Source organism: Trichechus manatus, unplaced genomic scaffold (assembly GCF_000243295.1).
Source record: "Trichechus manatus latirostris isolate Lorelei unplaced genomic scaffold, TriManLat1.0 scaffold00034, whole genome shotgun sequence".
In the NCBI taxonomy this organism is placed as follows: Eukaryota; Metazoa; Chordata; class Mammalia; order Sirenia; family Trichechidae; genus Trichechus; species Trichechus manatus.
The window spans coordinates 13,705,666-13,718,458 of record NW_004443970.1 but is presented as its reverse complement, the minus strand read 5'-3'; the positions used below and the strand labels follow the sequence as shown (position 1 = coordinate 13,718,458).

General features: G+C 40.3%; 1 non-coding gene across 1 annotated transcript; it reads left to right on the top strand.

Moving 5' to 3' along the window:
• The first annotated feature begins 11,565 nt into the window (after nt 1–11,565).
• On the top strand, nt 11,566–11,638 carry TRNAV-CAC (transfer RNA valine (anticodon CAC)). Its single transcript has one exon. It is a non-coding gene; the product is annotated as a tRNA-Val (tRNA).
• The last annotated feature ends 1,155 nt before the right edge of the window (nt 11,639–12,793 follow it).

Sequence of the window (12,793 nt, the reverse complement as noted above, 5' to 3'; positions counted from 1 at the left end):
AATCAGAGACTCTACCAGCCTGAGACCAGAAGAACTAGATGGTGCCCGGCTACCACCAATGACCGCCCTGACAGGGAACACAACAGAGAGTCCCTGATGGTGCAGGAGAAAAGTGGGGTGCAGAACTCAAATTCTAGTGAAAAGACCAGACTTAATGGTCTGATTGAGACTGGAGGGACCTCGGAAGACATGGCCCCTGGACTCTGTTAGCTCAAACCTAAAACCATTCCCAAAGCCAACTCTTTAGACAAAGGTGAGATGAGAAGGCAGAAAGGGACAGGAGCTGGTTGAATGGACACAGGAAATCCGGGGTGGAAAGGAGGAGTGTGTTGTCACGGTATGAGAAGTGCAACTAGTTTCACATAGCAGTGTGTGTATAAATTTTTGTATGAGATACTAACTTGAACTGTAAACTTTCATTTAAAGTACAGTAAAAAAAAAATAAAGAAAGAAATATACCATAACATTAAAAATGAGTGCTTCGTGTAAGGAGATAATATAATTGTTAATTATTCCTTCTAGCTTTGTCATTGTCTTTTTCAAATTTACTTCAGTTTGGGGTAGAAAGGATGCTATTGGTTAAAAATGAATTAATTTGCTATTTCAAATTCCTTAGTTTGCAAATTGGAAACAACGTAAATGTCAAATGGGAGCAGAGCAAGAAGCTGTGCTTGTACGCACAACTGGTCACCATGTGGTTATGGATTGACTTGTGCCCCCCAAGAGGATATGCTGACGTCCTAACCCCTGGTACCTGTGAATGTGACCTTGTTTGCAAATAAGTTTTTGAAGATGTTATAAGTTAAAGTAAAATTAAACTGGAGTTGGGTGGGTCCTAATCCAATTTGGACAGTGTCCTTGTAAAAGATTAGAAGCAACACAGAGGCAGATATACAGAAAGAAGAGCACCATGTAAAGACAGAGGCAGAGATCGCAGCTGCAAGGCAAGAAACGTCTGGGAACAGGAGAGACAAGGATCATCCCTAGCACCTTCAGAGAGATCATGGTCTTGATGCGACCCTGGCGTCAAACTTCCAGCCTCCAGAAATGTGGGGCAATAAATTTCTGATGTTTTAAGCCACCCAGTTTGGTACTTTGTTATGGTAGCGATAGGAAACTAATACACGTATGATAGAGAACTCTGATGCCATTCAAAACCCATGGTAGGGGAAAAGCATTTAATGATAACAATCTCAAATGTAAAAATCTGATTATAAATCTCCATAGACAATATAATCCCCAAAATGGCTAGCTGAAATATACTACAGCAACACTGCCCAATAGAAATATATTATGTGCAACATATGTAATTTTAATTTTTCTACTAGCCACATCTGACAAAGTAAAAAGAAAGAGGTGAAATAAATTTAGTCAAGTATTTTACTGGACAGTGAAAAAGGAAAACTGAAGAAGAACTGACGCATTTGAATTGTGATATTGGCAAAGAATACTGAATATGTTATGGACTTCCAGAGGAACAAACAAATCTGTCTTGAAGGTAGTACAGCCAGAATGCTCTTTAGAAGCAAGGATGGCGAGACTCTGTCTCTCTTATTTTGGACACATCATCGTTAGGGACCAATAGCTGGAGAAAGACATCATGGTCAGTAAAGTAGAGGGTCAATGAAAAAGAGAGGTAGACTCTTCAGAGATGGATTGACACAGTGGCTAACACAATGGGCTCCAACATACCAACGACTGTGAAGAGGCAGTGTTTCATCCTGCTATATTATAGCAAGTCAACAGCAACTGACATCAATATGTTTTATTTAACCCAATATATCCAAAGTATTATTTCAACAAGTAATCAATACAAAAAAAAATTAATGAAGTATATTAATTTTTTGTACTAATTCTTTGAATTCTCATGTGTCATTAACACTCTCACCACATCTCAATTCGGACTAGCTACATTTCAAGTGCTCTTTAACCATGCGTGGCTTGTGTCTACTCTATTGGACAGAGCTGCCCTAGACTGAAGCATAGAAGGCTCCAGATGGTTTTCTTTTCTTATTATAATTTTCTCTTTGGGTATTTGCTATGCATTTCTCCAAATCTCTCTTATCCATTTACTCAGTAAGCAGTAGCTAAAAATAAATAAATGAACAAATGAATGCATGTTTTTATGTGTTATATATTTTATATTACTACACTGCATTAAAAATTAGTTGTCTTATGTCCCCTCTGTGCTTAGTGCAGTGCTACACTCAGTAATTCTAGGCTGGCCTCAACTTAAAATACCAATGGAAACTAATTTTGAACACACCTGGCTGCTCTTGGTTAAGTGGGTCTCAGAGCAAAGCCAACTATACTGTTGTTCAACTACAGCCATAAAACAAACAAGCAGTGACAGCACTATTTTATTTTATTCTGAAATATTAAAGCCTACCATAAGAAACAGTTTACTCTAAATAAAGATGGCTCCCACTGTCCAACATTTAAACATTGGCCTAGGACAATGAGATTCCTTCACCAGTAATCAAACTCTCCCTAGTCATGACTCTTCTTTCTCTGAATGAATGCTCACAGAAAATTTATAAGAGAATGAGACAGGGAGGGGGAATCCCAGAAGGCTGGGAGCAGGTGTAGAGGGAGACAGAATTAGAAGGGAAGGATTCGAGAAGTGCTCCCAGGTTCAGTCTACCATCTGCAAGCACTGGGTATGCATCTTCCGGTCTGGAACAGGGCTTGATACACACTGAAAGGTCAATAATCACTTCTAAAATGGATGACTGATGTACAATTAATCTAATTCCCTTACTTGTCAGGACCCTCAGGAAAGCATCTCTAACAAGAAGCAAAGGTTCACTGGTTGACAAACCCTGAGTTGTGGCTGAGTTCATGCAAGTGCAAGGAGAAGAACACTGCCCAAGTTATGTCTATTTCCATTATCATTTTGACTATCACTGTGGACTGTGTGTCAGAATAAACAAAGCTCACGCCGTGGGCTCCTCTAACACAATAACACACGCCATCCAGTGCTTGCTATATACATGGTACTGGTGATTATGGTCACATAGAGACAAAATGGAACACTGGGTCAGGCTAATTGTAACTAACAAATACACTTGTCTTTCCTCTCTTCCCACAATGAAGATTTATAATAATAATAATAATAATTATTTACTTTTACTGAATAAAAATAACTGGCTTAAATTTTGAACTCCAGCCATCGAACATTCTTCCATTGGCTACTAAAAACATTCACGGGTGTGGTGCAAAAACCTTCCCAGTTGTTCTTGAGTCAACTCAGACCTATGATAATCCCATGTGTGTCAGAGTAGAACTGTGCTCCATAGGGTTTTCAATGGCTGAGTTTCGGAAGTAGACTGCCAGGCCTTTCCTCTGAGGCACCTCTGGCTGGGCTCCAACCTCCAACCTTTTAATCAACAGCTGAGTGCATTAATCATTTGGACCACTGCGTAACTCCTCAGCTAGTATTAAAGAGTAAACTAGCCCTCCTTGAGTGTCTTCTGGCAAGGGCTTTAATTAGCAACGGTAGGTATAGAAGGTCCTGGGTCTGTCCGCTGAGCTGTTTAATCTTGAGCAAGTTATTTCTCTTCTGTGGGCCTGACTTTTGTCAATAAAAGGAAATGCTACAACTAATCTTGCATAGTTGGTTATCCTGAGGTTAAGTAACATAAGCAGAGTGCTTCTTCTACAGTAGATGCTAAATTTTTCATTTCAGCCTTGGTGCGCACATCTTCCTTTTTGTTGAAAAGTGAAGGTGGCAAAAGGAGAAAAAAACAATCTATGATTTATCTCAAATTGTAAAAATCCTCAAGTTTGTTTTTTATGGTTTGAAAAAAGAAACCTGAGCCACCACACAGAATTTGGAAACAGTCTGTGAGTTATAATAGGTTTGCTAGGAAATGGCTCCAAAGCCAGGAACTCCAGATCTGAAGAAAATATATGCAATTAGATCATTTGGTCTAAATGTGATTATGCATTTTAGTAACAAACAGCATGATTCTGTAGGTAAAGCCAGGGTAATAAGGGGAAAACAGTAAGAAGAAATTGAATTTATTATAGAAGCTTCACAGACCCACAGAAATGGAAATCATATATGCATGGTAAGCAGGCATTTTCCATAATGGCTGGAGATAACAAGTAGATTATTCCAGATGACTGTGTGGAGAATAGAGAGGGTAGAGACTGACAACTCTAGGAAGCATGGTTCTAACACCAGCCAGGAACATAAACTCTGAAGCTCAGGGGAAGAAAAAAGGCAAAGATGCTAAAGGTAGCAATACTGAGTGCCAATCAATGTGCTAAGTTTGCAACTCAGCAGAGAAATAAGAAAAGTCCAAGGAGAAGGTTCATAAATGAGCCAGTCTGATTTGGAGAGAAAGGGGAGGAAGAGCCTTGGGCTATATCATGACAGTAGGATCTTTGTTTTCAGTGATTTATTTGTGTAAAAATTAAATAAAGTGTGTCATAGTTGTACCTATAATTATGATTAATTATGTCTGGCAAGGATCAGAACCTGGAATATATAAACCACTGCCAATTAATGTCTGAATCCCAGAAAACACTTGAGATGGTGACTTTGCTCTTTAATACTAGTTAAGGGACTAGGAAGAAAGACCTGGAGATGAGTTCTGAAAATCAGCCAGTGAACACCCTATGAGTCACAAAGGTCTGTTTGGCAACCAATCATGAGGATGGAGCAGGACTGAGCAGTGTTTTGTTCCATTGTGTGTGGGGTAGCCATGAATCAGGGCTGACTCAACAGCAGCTAACAACAAGGCTTTTGCTCTACACCCTTGAATGAACTGGACCACATGGAAGACTTAGAAACATCCTATGCTTTTTCCATAGCAGGCTTAGAGAAGAAGATCTGCTTCCTAGTCTCCTTTTGCCTTGTCTGCTACACCTTGTTCTCCTTAGGACTACGAAGTTACCACAGGCCTTCTCTAACTAGCCAGCCAAGCTGGAATGGAAAGTGCAGAGAGCACAGGCATTGAAGACAGACATCTGAGGGAGTCTGGGGAAGAAGAGAGTCTGCACTGGCAGTTCAATTCATGATGCCTTTGCTCCTCTCACTAAAAACTTCATACTGAAGCTGTGACTGTATGAGACCCATATCACTGCTGTGTCTATTGTGATAGAGCCTAGTGTTCCCCTAAAATTAAGTTGAGCTACTGTGAGTCTAGGCTATGATTATGACAGTCAAAATAATAATAATCTTAATAGGAATTTAGGATGGGGCATGTTGGGGTTTTACTTTTTATACAAAGAGAATCTAATTTTTTGTCTTATAAGGTCACTTGAGTGGCTTTTGTATTATGCAAACGGCACCCACTGCACTGAGAGGAAGCTATAATAAATGCGTGTGTGTGAATATGTGTATGTGACTCTGGGTGTGTTTGTGTGCATGTGACTGTGTGACTGTGTGTGAGTCGGTGAGTCTGTGTGTGCATATACACATGTGTAGCTCAGCAAAAAAACTGTTTCACCCCCTTGGCCCCTGTGGGCAATTCCTAAGCAAGGGACTGCTTGGCAGAGAGGAAGTGCTCTCCAGAAGGGAGGTGGAGTCAAGACTAAAGCATGCTCAGATACAGCCTCAGGGTCATGGAGGAAGGCTCATTCTTTAGCACAATACTTGGTTGAGGCTGAAAGTTCTCAGGACCTGGAGATCTCAGTACCGGAATGTGGGGAAAATGGCTGAAGGGGTGGGTGTGAGGACAGAGAGCTAGAACCCCAGAGCCCAAGTGTTGCGGCTCTACTGCTGGCTGCTGGTTAGAAAAAGGCACAAAATAAGCAAGTGGCCTTAGGACTCTAAAGGAGCCATCTGCAACAGCGCCACCATTTGACAATGATATGTAATAGCAGCAACAGGCTGCAACCAGTTTTTGCTCCACTTGGCTTTTTTACATGGACTGTTGCTAAGTCTTGGTGGCACAGTAGTTAAAAGCTTGGCTGCTAACTGAAAGGTTGGCAGTTCGAATCTACCAGCTGCTCCTTGGAAACCTATGGGGCAGTTCTACTCTGTCCCATAGGGTTGCTATGAGTCAGAATCGACACGACAACAACAGATTTGGTTTTTGGTTTGGTACTGCTGAACCTTAATTGACTGGACAGCAACAGGTTAAGCCTCTGTGAGGGAGCCCTGGTGGTGCAGTGGTTGAGCGCTCAGCTACTGATCAAAAGGTTAGTGGTTTGAACCCACCAACTGCTCCACAGGAGAAAGACGTGGCAGGCTGCTTCCAAAAACATTGCTTCCTTAAAGATTAACTGCCTTGGAAACCTTATAAGGCAGTTCTACTCTGTCCTGTCGTATAGGGCCACTACGAGTCGGAATCAACTCAACAGTAATAGGTTTTTTAACCCTCTTTGGGTGATGCAAACAGTTAAGACTGCTAACCGAAAGGTTAGAGGTTTGAGTCCACCTAGAGGTGACCTGGAAGAAAGGCTTGGCAGTCTACTTCTGAAAAATCAGCTCTATGCCTATGGAGCACAGTTCTGATACACATGGGGTTGCCGTAAGTAGGAATCAACTCAATGGGAACTGTTGTTTTTTAACCCTCTTTGGAATGATTGTTCTTAGATTATACAGGAGTGAGAAGAGGTGGAAGGGTAGGGAGTCTCAGGTGTCTTCCTGCTGACAAGGCAGGTAATAGTTGGAACGATACACGGAAGAAAAAAGAGAGAGACACTGTGATTGTAGGGTATTCCATGATTCACACCAGGCCATCCCACTAACAATAAAAATACTAAAGTATCAATCTCATTTACTGTCTCAAACATCCCCCCAGGCAGTTTCTGTTATGCTATTTTAGACACAGGAAACCTGAGCCCAGAGAGTTCAAATAACTTGCCCAAACGTCACTTAGGTAAAAAGAGGCCAGCGGGGACTCACATGCAAGCTCATTTGTCATCAGCATCACGGACCCTCAATCGCTGGTCTCCTCGCCATCCCCACAGTTTGAAAATGAGTATCCTCAGGCTTGACTTTACTGCTGCCACTGCTAATATAAAGCCAACTTGCCCAACTGGCCAACCTAAAATTCTCTAATAACGATTACTACTTTGTGTAATTACTTATAGTTTAGGAAGTTTCAATAAAAACATTTTCCTTTTTTTGTTTCCTTAATGTGGAACGCTCCCTCTAGATACAAGCTCCATGAGAGCAGGGCCTTAATCTGATTTTGATCACTGTGATATCCCTAGTGTCTCCAACAGTACCTGGCACATAGTAAGTGTTCAACAAACATTACTAAATGAAAAAAAAAAATCCTTTTTGATCTTCCCATACTTAATAAGGTCAGTAAATTACAAGTGAGGAACTGAGAGAGGCAGGCTGCATGACTTTCTGTAAGGCATTGCTTAAGGTACTCATTCCAAAGTCTGGGATCTCTAAACAAAACAAAAACTTTTATTTTATTCCTTTTTAAGTTGAACTATAAGGTAGTAGACTGGGAGTCAGAAAGTTTGGGTTTTATTAATTCATTTATCACTTATATAAATAAAAAATAACTTAATGTTTACACCAAACAGGTACCATCCTAGGTACTGAGATATGTTCTTCTTGTTAGCTGCTGTCCAGCTGGGCTCCGACTCGTGGTGACCTCATGCACAATGGAGCCAAAGGGTGCCCATTCCTGTTCCATTCCCATGATTGGTTACGGATTGTACTGTTGTGTTTTCATTGGCTGATTTTCAGAAATAGATCACCAGGCCTTTGTTCCTAGTCCGTCTAAGTCTGGAAGCTCCACTGAAACCTGCTCAGCATCCTAGCAATACACACACCTCCACTGACAGACAGATAGTGGATGCGCTTGAGGTGCATCGGCAGGGAATCAAACCCAGGTCTCCCACATGGAAGGCAAGAATTTTATCACTGAGCCAGACATATGGAAGAGATAAAACAAAGACCCTGCTCTCTTGAGGACTGCATTTTAATGAAGGAGACAGACAACAATCAAAAGAAACGATGTATTTTGGATCAAGTGTCAAGTAGTGATAATTACAATAAAAAATAAAGAATAAACAGTAGTGAGCACAGGGAAGGGAGAGAGACAAGACGATCTCACCTCCCTGCAGAATGACACCTAAGAAAGGGAGAGGAAGAGGATCAGGGAGGAGATGCCCAGTGTCAGAGCTCTAGAAGGGAGTGCACTTTAAGAGAGTGAAAAAGCCAGTGTGATTGGAACCCAGGGAGCAAGGGCAGGAGTGCCCAGATGGCACTGCAGTAGGAGAGAGAGCCAGATGACGCAGGGCTTTGTACGCCATGGTGAGAATGCTGGATTTTTATTCCAACAATGATGGGAAGCCATAGGAGAGTCCTGAGCTGGGTATGGCTGATCTGACTGATATTTTAATATCAGTGGCACAATGGAGTCCTGGTGGTGCAGTGGTTAAGAACTTGGCTGCTGACCAAAAGGCTGGCAGTTCAAATTCACCAGCTGCTCCTTGGAAACCCTATGGGGCAGTTTTACTCTGTCCTATAGGGGTACTATCTGTCGGAATTGACTCAAGGGCAAAGGGCTTGATTTTTTTTTTTGATGGCACAGTGGTTAAAACATTCAGCTGCAAACCAAAAGGTCAGCGGTTTGAACACACCATCTGCTCCGTGGGAGAAAGATGTGGCAGTCTGCTTCCATAAAGATTACAGCCTTGGAAACCCTACAGGGCAGTTCTCCTCTGTCCTCTAGGGTCGCTATGAGTTGGAATCAACTTGATGGCAATGAGTATGTGGAGAATAGACCAAGAACTGTGGAATAAAGTGGTGCCAGAAATAAAGCAAGGAGACAGGTTAGGAAGCAGATGTCATGCGATGCAGATAAGAGAGAACGATGGCTTGGAAGAAAATGACCTCATTCCAAACTTTATTTCCAGCTCTGCAGTACTTACAAATTTTGCGAACTCAAGATTAATTAATCCTGTTGGCTCCAGCTTTTTTTTTTTTTAATTTCAAAATACAGTTACTAAAAACTTCGCAAATCTTTAACAAGAATACATTTATAAAATAAAATTATATATCCTGGAATATGGGAAACATTGAATAACTGTTTTCCCCCTGTTCTAGAAAAATTGTATGTAGTGGAATCCTAGTTGTCTTAGTTATCTAATGCTGCTGTAACAGAAATACCACAAGTGGATGGCTTTAACAAAGAGAAATTTATTCTCTCACAGTCTAGGAGGCTAGAAGTCTGAATTCAGGGTGCCAGCTCCAGGGGAAGGCTTTCTCTCTCTGTTGGCTCTGGGGGAATGTCTTTGTCATCAATCTTCCCCTGGTCTAGGAGCTTGTCAACACAGGAGCCCCAGGTCCAAAGATGCACACGCTTCTGGATCTTCTTGCTTGGTGGTAATGAGGTCTGCTCACTTCTCTCTTTTATATCTCAAAAGAGATTGACTCAAAATACAACTTAATTTTTAGATTGTGTCCTGCCTCATTAACATAACTGCCTCTAATCCTGCTTTATTAACATCATAAACAAACAAAAAAAAACCTCTTGCTGTGGAGTCAATTCCTACTCATAGCGACCCTACAGGACAGAGTAGAACTGCCCCATAGGGTTTCCAAGAAGCAGCTGGTGGATTTTAAATACTGACCTTTTGGTTAGCAGCCTAGCTTTTAACCACTGTGCCACCAGGGCCCCTCATTAACATCAGAGAAGTTAAGATACACGACACGTAGGATAATCACATCAGATCACAAATTGGAGGACCACTAAACAATACTGGGGATCATGGCCTAGCCAAGTTGACACACATTTTTGGAGAACACAATTCAACCCATTAATATAGTAAACACAGACTTTGATTCAGAAATTGATTTGAAATATACTCATGATTTAATGAAAGCAAATACCAACTTGTTCTAAGTACCAAAGCAACTAAGTTGATCATGACTTAATCTATTTTAGGATATGTGGAGCTCTCACTTCAGGGTTAAGTAGCCCTGGTGGTGCGGTGGTTAAAGTGATCCGCTGCTAACCGAAAGGAGAAAGGAGAAAGGTTGGTGGTTCAAAACCACCAGCCACTCCACGGGAGAAAGATGTGGCAGTCTGCTTCCATAAAGATTAACAGCCTTGGAAACCCTATGGGGCAGTTCCACTCTGTCCTATAGAGTTGCTATGAGTCAGAATTGACTCGATGGCAGTGGGTGTGTTTTTTGATTCAGTTCAGGGTAAGAAAACTAAAAATGGAAAAAAAGATAAAATGTCACTTAAAGCAAATAAACACATCTCCAAATGGAAGAAGAAAAGTCATTCTCCTTGCTTTCAAAAGTGATCACTGGAGAAGACACAGCCAATTGTTCTTGTTAGTTGCTGTTGCGTCTGTTCTGAGCCATGATGACCCTACGTACAATAGAACATAACACAGCCTGCTCCTGTGCCATCCTCACAACCGTTGGCTATGTTTGAACTCATTGTTGTAGCCACTGTGTCAATCCATCTCGTTGAGGGTCTTCCTCTTTTTCGATGGCCCGCTACTTTACCAAGCATGATGTCCTTCTGTAGGGACTGGTCATTCCTGATAACAAGATGAAGTCTTGCCATCCTGGCTTCCAGGGAGCACTCTGGCTGTACTTCTTCTAAGACAGACTTGTTCATTCTTCTGGCAGTCCATGGTATATTCAGTATTCTTCACCAACACCATCATTCAAAGGTGTCAATGCTTCTTAGGTCTTCCACACTCACTGTCCAGTTTTCACATGCACAAATTACTGCCTACAAACCTCCAAACAAGAAATCTTTCGATGCCCTAATCACAAGCACATAATCACTGACTGAACAAATATTGGGGTATAATGTAATAGTAATTCTACATTGAAGTGTGTGTGTGTGTGTGTGTGTGTGTGTGTGTGTGTGTGTGTGTGTGTCTGTTAGGCCCATGTGTCTCTGTGTGTATGTATTTTATAGCATTCCCTAAAAGTCTGATTTAAAAAACTGTTTTTTAAATCCAAATTTTATGATTGCAGAATCAAAAGAATACTTAAATAAAACAGACTATGATGCATATTTAGGGAGCTTTTAAGACCTAGGAGCCCTGGTGGTGCAGTGGTTAAGAGCTCAGCTGATAACCAGAAAGTCAGCAGTTTGAATCCATCAGCTACTCCGTGGAAACCCCGTGGGACAGTTCTACTCTGTCCTATAGAGTCGGTGTGAATCGGAACTGACTCGACAGCAATGAGTTTAAGACCTGAGGTTTTGGATTTATTTTTAATACAAAAATAATTGATTCCAAATTGACGAATAACAATAAAAAATAAGCATAAAAGAATATAAAATATAGATTCTGCTTTCCCTCTAAACAGCACTAAAAATGCCACTAAGGATGCTTTGTTTGATCCTTTTTGATCTCTGAGTACATTTAAAGGAAAATTCTGATTTAAGTACAAGAATTGTTATAAAACAGAACATCACACTGGTATTGTGGCAACAATTCTTCATATCTAGGAAAAAGGAGAAACACTTAGCTCCCAAGTCTTGCTCCTCTTTTCTAAAATACTGCTTAATTGATAGCGCCACCTGCTGGTAAGCGCCAAAATTCACTTTGAGAAATCCAAACACACCATTTATTTATTTTATACTCCTATATTTTCATAACTGCCTGGTTTCTGTAGTGTAGTGGTTATCACGTTTGCCTCACAAGTGAAAGGTCCTTGGTTTGAAACCAGGCGGAAACAGTTCCATTTTGGAAACCCTGGTGGTTAAGAGTGGTTAAGAGCTCGGCTGCTAACCAAAAGTTTGGCAGTTCGAATTCACCAGGCGCTCTTTGGAAACCCTGTGAGGCAGTTCTACTCTGTCCTATAGGGTTTCCATGAGCTGGAATTGACTCGACCGCAACGGGTTTGGTTTTTTAGGGGGCGGGATGGTTTATATTTTCATAGGTTTTAGGAAAGTTTACCGCACATTTAAAATTATTAAGTAACATTATTTCTCATTATAAAATTTATAGTCATTAAAATATAGTAAAGCACAAATAAGAGGATAATTCCTGTTTTCCCACCACCAAGAAAGTACAGCCTTCAAAAACATACAATCTTGTAATTTGATACTTTCCATCTAAACTATATTGATTTTTTTACATTATTTAATACTCTTTAAGAGGCTTTTAATGGCTACATTATGTTTAATCATGAGATATCCATTTATTTTTAAACATCTGAGGCTTTTTTTTTTTCCAATTTCCTTTATTTATTCAATTTTTTGGTATAGGAACATCCTGGCATAAAAACTTTGGGCTCAGCTCTGATTTTTATAAGATTACCAGAAATAAAACTCCTTAGTGAAAGGATTTCAAAATGTGAAGGCTTTTGATATACATGGCCGAGTTCACCTCCAGAAGTCTACCAATTCACACTCTTATAAAAGTGCTAGCTTCTCTACACTCTCATCAACTCTTCCTTTTATAGACTTTTAAAACTATCCCAACAGTATCATAAAGGAAAATGGTTTTTTTTTAGTGTCTACATTTATTTTCTTAATAGTGAACCTTTTCATATATTCTACTGGTCATTTCTATGTCTTCATTTCTGAATTTTCTTATGCTTATTTGCTAGGTTTTCTATTTCAGTGTCTGTTTCTTAATAAAAAAGAAATTAACACCCTTTCACGTATGTTCCATATATTTCCCCGTCATTTACCTTTCTATTCTATTTATGGTATTTTTAAACACGTGGACATTTTCAGTTTTGACTCAGTCAAATATGTCTCCTCTTTTGTGTTCTTTTTTTTAATGTGGTTTTATGCTTAGAAATTATTTCCTCACTCTCAGAATTTGTCATTATTTTACTTTGAAGATTTTTTTTTTCGTATCTTCTTTCCCGTGCAAGAGGATT